This window comes from Lontra canadensis, unplaced genomic scaffold, assembly GCF_010015895.1.
Source record: "Lontra canadensis isolate GAN:19392208 unplaced genomic scaffold, GSC_riverotter_1.0 scaffold133, whole genome shotgun sequence".
Lineage (NCBI taxonomy): Eukaryota > Metazoa > Chordata > Mammalia > Carnivora > Mustelidae > Lontra > Lontra canadensis.
The window spans coordinates 888,700-895,076 of record NW_022631127.1 but is presented as its reverse complement, the minus strand read 5'-3'; the positions used below and the strand labels follow the sequence as shown (position 1 = coordinate 895,076).

The 6,377-nt window shown below is 42.1% G+C and overlaps 1 long non-coding RNA gene across 1 annotated transcript; it reads left to right on the top strand.

The window, feature by feature from the left end:
* The first annotated feature begins 21 nt into the window (after positions 1 to 21).
* On the top strand, positions 22 to 5,508 carry LOC116858193. The gene is made up of 3 exons (XR_004380879.1): positions 22 to 232; positions 634 to 761; positions 5,472 to 5,508. It is a non-coding gene; the product is annotated as an uncharacterized LOC116858193 (long non-coding RNA).
* The last annotated feature ends 869 nt before the right edge of the window (positions 5,509 to 6,377 follow it).

The window sequence follows — 6,377 nt, the reverse complement described above, 5'->3', positions numbered from 1 at the left end:
ACTCTCCACTCTGCGCAAGCGCACAACCCGGTGCTGCTCCGCGCTTTAACCCTCTCCCTGCAGGGGAGGGACAGGTCGCAGGTCCCGGGTTTCGCCGGGTAGGGTGGAGGCCTCAGACTCGGGGCTGACGTGCACCCCCAGCTCTGCACCTTACGTCCTCTTTATCTGTGCAATGGGAACAGTGGTTCCTCCCTCACTGCATCGTGGCGTTAGTTTAAACGGGCTTTCGAAGGTGAGGCCCCTAGCACACTGGCCCTCAGTAGACACCCAATTGTTACCTGTTGTTATTGTCAGCTTCTCGGGGGCCGTCACTTTCAGTCTCCTTACCTTGCCTGATTTTTCTCCCAAGCTCGGATCACCATCTAACACACTGTATTTTTACTTTATTGATTTTATTGTCTTTTATTCACTGCCGTGGATCATATTGGCATGTAGTAGGTGCTCAGTCAATTCTTGTTGAACGAATGAACTTACATGCATGAAATAAGAGTTAACTTTTTCTTAATAATTCATATCTGCTTATCCACCCCCCAGTCACATCTAATCCTGGTGCAAATCGTTTTGTACTTTATTAGCTTTCAGGAATCTAAAGTAAAAAACCAGCATAAAAACTTCAATATGCTTTTAAAATAGATACTTATCGAGCGCCTACTAGATGCGCCGCCCTAGCGCTGGAGGCGGGAATGGACTGAAAGGGGAAAGAGAAACGTCACCCACAGTTTGTCTTCCTGGACACCTGCGCGGGACACCCTGAGGCTAAGGTAAGGGTGGTGCATGCCAGCCTGCCAAACTGCATTTGGCTTGGGCAAACCCGCGTCAGGATAGCCGAGTGCTGCAATGCGTGTCGGGCCTCAGCTTACCTGGGGAGGAGGCTGCCCGAAGCCAGGCGAGAAGGAGCGGGGGTGACCCAGTGATGGAGAGGAGCGGCAGGGGGCGGAGCAGAGGCCAATAAATGAAAAGGGAGTAACAGTGCAGCTTGAAGAGTGGAATTACCCGGAGGGGCCAGGCTCTAGGGTTCGCTTTGCGGAGGCTGAAGCTGGGGGCTAGGGAGAAGCAGGGGAGGAGGATCTTGCACCAAGGTGAAATTGTCAAGACCCAGAAAGATATTCAAAATCTTTAACCAGTAACCCCACCCCGTATCTGGTGGAAATCATCCAAAAGAGAATAAACTTGCCCACTGCAGCAGTTTGCAGTAAGATAATTGGAAACACCCTAAATGTCCAGCAATAATGGGATGGGATGGTTAAGGGAAATATGGTAGATATATCAGATGAAATATTCCTCACCTTTTATAAAGGGATATTTCTGGTGACTTGGGAGGCAAAATGCAAACTTCTTAGAATAAATGAGACATTAAACAAGAAAAGCAGGGTGTAAAAGTGTTCACAATTAAGGTGAAATAAATATGCCTCATGGTTAAAAAGCAGAGAAGAACCTCAGAAATTTGGATTGTTATGTTAAGAGGTGAAATACAGATGAATTGGGCTAAATACTGATGAATTGTATTGGGCTAAAATATCCTTTTATGCCTTAATATAAATTCTGTAAAACTCTATATGGAGGCCGAAGTGTACAATTTTTACAATACCTTTCTGAGAATGAGAATTATGAGTGGTGACTCTAGCTGTAACTATGGGCTTATATAGTTGTAGGGTTTTTAATATTTTTAAATGTTAATATACATTCTTCAGGATAACTGCTAAGTCCTTCGTAGAAACACAGAATACTGAAAGTATAAGAGAAACTAGGAAAATCCGAATGACATTGGTAGATTGTACCAATATCTGTATACTGGTTTTGATACTACTTTTTATTAATTTTACTAGTTTAAGAAATTGAGGTATAAGACTTCATAAAATCCACTCTTTTAAATATATAATTTAGTGGTTTTTAGTATATTCAAGGAGATGTGTACCCATCACCACTAATTCCAGAACATTTCATTGCTCCCAAAAGAATGTGGTATCCATTAGCATTCCTCACTCCCCTCCCTTTCCCAACCACTAATCTACTTCCATTTCAGTGGATTTGCCTCTTCTGGATATTTCGTATAAATGGAATAATATGATATATGTGGCCTTTTGTGTGTCTGGCTTCTTTCACTTAGCATAATGTTTTCAGAGTTCAGCCATGTCATAGCATGAATCGGTACTTCATTCCTTTTTATTGCTGAATAATATTCCATTTTATGGAATATGCCACGTTTTGTTTATCATGCATTAGTTTATGGACATTTGGGTTGTTTCTACTTTTCTGCTCTCATGAATAATGCTTCTATGAACATTTGTGTACATATTTTCATGTGACATATGATTTCATTTTTCTTGGGTATATGCCTTGGAGTAGAAATACTGGGTTATATGATAACTTTAACTTTTTGAGAAATTGCCTTTTTTCCAAAGCATTGGCACCACTTCATATTCCTACTAGTAATTTCAATTCATCACCAATTTCTCCATATCTCACTAATGCTTATTATTATCTTTTTGACTGTAGCCCTCCTAGTGGGTGTGAAATGGCATCTCTTTGTGGTTTTGATTTGTACTTCCTTGATGGTTAATGACATTTCAGGTGCTTCCAGGCCATTTGTATATTTTCTTTGAAGAATTGTCTATTCAGTGAACTTGCTCGTTTTAAGATTGGGGGTTTTTTAAATTGTAGAATTGTAAGATTTCTTTATATATTCTGGGTACTAGATCCTTATTAGACATATGACCTGCAAATATTTTCTTCCATTCTTTGGGTTGTCTTTTCACTTTTTTTTTACAGTGTCCTTTGCAGAAAAAAAGCTTTTTTAAAATTTTGATGCGGTCCAATTTATCTATTTTTTCTTTTACTGCTTGTTCTTTTGGTGTCCATATGTAAGAAATTATTCCTTAACCCAAGGTCATGAAGATTTATCCTGTTTTTTTTCTGAAGAGTTTTATAGTTTTACCTCTTACATTTTAGGTCTTTGGCCCATTTTAGTTTTTGTATATGGTGTGAGGTAGGGGTCCAACTTCATCTTTTTGTATCTGGATATCCAGTTGTCCTAGCACCATTTGTCAAAAAGACTGTTCTATCACCCATTGAATTGTATTGTTACTTTTGTCAAAAATCAATTGATAGTAATGTGTGGGTTTATTTCTGGACTCTAGATTCTATTCAACTGATCTATAGACTATAGTTTTTTTTTTTTAAGATTTATTTATTTGAGAGAGAGAGAAAATGGGTGGGAGGGACAGAGGAAGAGAGAACCTCACACAGACTCTGCACTGAGCCCAACCTGGGGGCTTGATCCCATGACTCCAAGACCACAACCTGAGCCGAAACCAACTGTATCACCCAGGTGCCCTGTGTACCATAGTTTTACAAGATGTTACCATTGGGGGAAACTAGGTAAAGGATACATGGCATTTCTTTGTATTATTTCTTACAACTGGTCATGACTCTATAATTATCTCAATAATTATTTAATTTTGAAAAAGCTGAGATTTTTTTTTAAGATTTTTTGTTTATTTATTTGACAGAGAGAGAGAGACACAGCAAGAGAGGGAACACAAGCAGAGGAAGAGGGAGAAGCAGGCTTCCTGCTAAGCAGGGAGCCCGATGCGGGGCTCGATCCTAGGACCCTGGGATCATGACCTAAGCCAAAGGCAGACACTAAACGACTGAGCCACCCAGGTGCCCCTGGAGATTATTTTTTTAAAAGATTTTATTTATTTATTTATTTGACAGACAGAGATCACAAGTAGGCAGAGAGGCAGGCAGAGAGAGAGAGAGAGAGAGAGGAGGAAGCAGGCTCCCTGCTGAGCAGAGAGCCTCATGCGAGGCTCGATCCCAGGGTCCTGGGATCATGACCTGAGTGGAAGGCAGAGGCTTTAACCCACTGAGCCACCCAGGTGCCCCAAAAAGCAGAGATTATTTTTAGGGTACATTCTTACCACCACCACCCCACCTGTGTGCCTGAACTAAAAGAAGTGCTTTGGGGGCGCCTGGGTGGCTCAGTGGGTTAAAGCCTCTGCCTTCGGCTCAGGTCATGATCCCGGGGTCCTGGGATCGAGCCCCGCATCTGGCTCTCCGCTCAGCGGGAAGCCTGCCTCCTCCTCCTCTCTCTCTCTCTCTCTCTCTCTGCCTACTTGTGATCTCTGTCTGTCAAATAAATAAATAAAATCTTTAAAAAAAAAAAAATAAAAATAAAAGAAGTGCTTTGTTCTAATTTTCTTGCCTTCCCCTGAGGTGCCTACTCTCACCCTCCAGGTGGCACCAACTCACTCTTTTTACCTCTAGTTTTTCACAAGTCAGAGCAGGAAAAAGGCCCTGGCGTCCACCAGAATGACTCAGGGCAGTCTTCTCCAAGCCCTGGCCTGCCCTGAAGCTCCCCTCAACATAACAGGGAAATTCAGGGCTACCTTTGCTTTAGGGAGCATCTAGCCTCATAGAATGAATTCCCCAGTCAAAGAAACAGTCCACTATTTTTTCTCCTTTGAGAACATTCATTCGTTCATTCATTCATTCAGTCAGCACTTACTGAACACCCACTATTATGCAATTCTTAAAAACATAGCAAGTACTCTATACAGGTAAGGTATTATCTTAATAAAAACTGGGCTTTTTTTCAGGATCAGATAGTGAACACAACTCCCCACACACATTTGCAAACTGTAAAGGGCTACACTATAACAAGGTATGATCAATATTGGGGCAGGAGGATCACAATATAAGAGCTGGCATTTATCAAGGACTCATCAGAAGACAGACACTTCATGTATTTTATCCTTAACCTACCCAAAGAAAGGCTGGAATAAACATCACTGCCCCTATAGTCACAAAAACAGGATCTCAGAGAAGTTATGTACATTGCCAAGGGATTCACAGCTACTAAATGACAGAGCTGGCTTTTAAAACTAGGTTCCCAGGTTGCCAAAGACCGCTACTTCTTCTCCTGAACCCCAAGCCATCAACTGAAAGGAAATCTCAGGTAGAAGCCATCTCCAGGAAGGTTTGTGCTGAACACATAGTTATTAGATGACCTGGGGAATCAGTCAGCCTCCTAGATATGCTTTCCTTCCACCATTTCTTCCAAGCGTCCTAACATAGTTCTATTTATAAATGATTCCTGAATTTAGCAAGAGGCATTTTCCAGGTAATTTAATAAGTTGCTTTTTTCTTTCCAATTAGAAGGGAAAAAACATATATTTGGGAGGAGAAAACCTTAGGACACTTAGGACATTTACTTTTTTTTTTTTTAAGACTTTATTTATTTATTTGACAGGCAGAGATCACAAGTAGGCAGAGAGGCAGAGGGGGAAGCAGGCTCCCCACTGAGCAGAAAGCCTGATGCGGGGCTCGATCCCAGGACCCTGGGATCATGACCTGAGCCAAAGGCAGAGGCTTTAACCCACTGAGCCACCAGGCACCCCAGGACATTTACTTTTAGCAAAATAAAATGAAAAGTAGAAAATTAACTCTTCCTTTTTTTTTTTTTTAAGGTTTTATTTATTTGTTGGAGAGCGAGAGAGCGTGCACAAACAGGGGGAGCAGCAGGCAGAGGGAGAAGCAGGCAGGCCTCCTGCTGAGCTGGAAGCCCAATACAGGATTCGACCCCAGGACCCTGGGACCATGACCTGAGCCAAAGGCAGAGGCTTAACTGACTGAGCCACCCAGGTGCCCACCAAAGTGCCTTTAAACCAGCACTTACCCGAGACATTTAGTTGTTTCCAGTTTTTCGATGTGTAAATGACACTGTGACAAATATCTTTTAGTATACATTTTGTCTCTGTTTCTCTTTGTTTCCCTAGGCCACAAGGGAAGTAGCCCCTTATCAAAGGATGTGCTGATACTGCCTTCCAGAAAGTTCATGTCAGTTCCATTTCTCTAGTTTGTTTTAGTTTAATTTAGTTTCAACATTTGGTTTCAGCATTTAGTTTAGTTTCAGCATTTACCAGTCATTGCCCCTAGTGAACAACCAGAAAATGAAACTGACGTTTCTGTAGCTACTTCTTTGGGCCAGGCATGGTACTAATTCACTCTCTTACATGATCTCATTTAATCTTCATAACAATGTCAGGAATCTAAAATTCAGAGAGGTACATTCATTTGTCCCAAATGATACAGCAAGCTAGGAATGTAAGCAGCCAGAGTGTTAAACTCCTTAAAACCTTCCAAAGGATTCCCCTTGCACTTGGAATAAAATCGAAACTGCTCCTTATGGCCTATGAATCCCTAATGCTCTGCATCCTGCCTCCCTCTCCCACCATGCTCCCCTCTAGCCATACTGGTTTTCTTTCTGTCCCTCCAGTTCTCCACCATCCTGCCCACCACAGGGCCTTTGCCCTGCCATCTCCCCACATCTTTTACATGGCTTTTGCTCTCCCACTCTGGCTCCACCTCCTCAG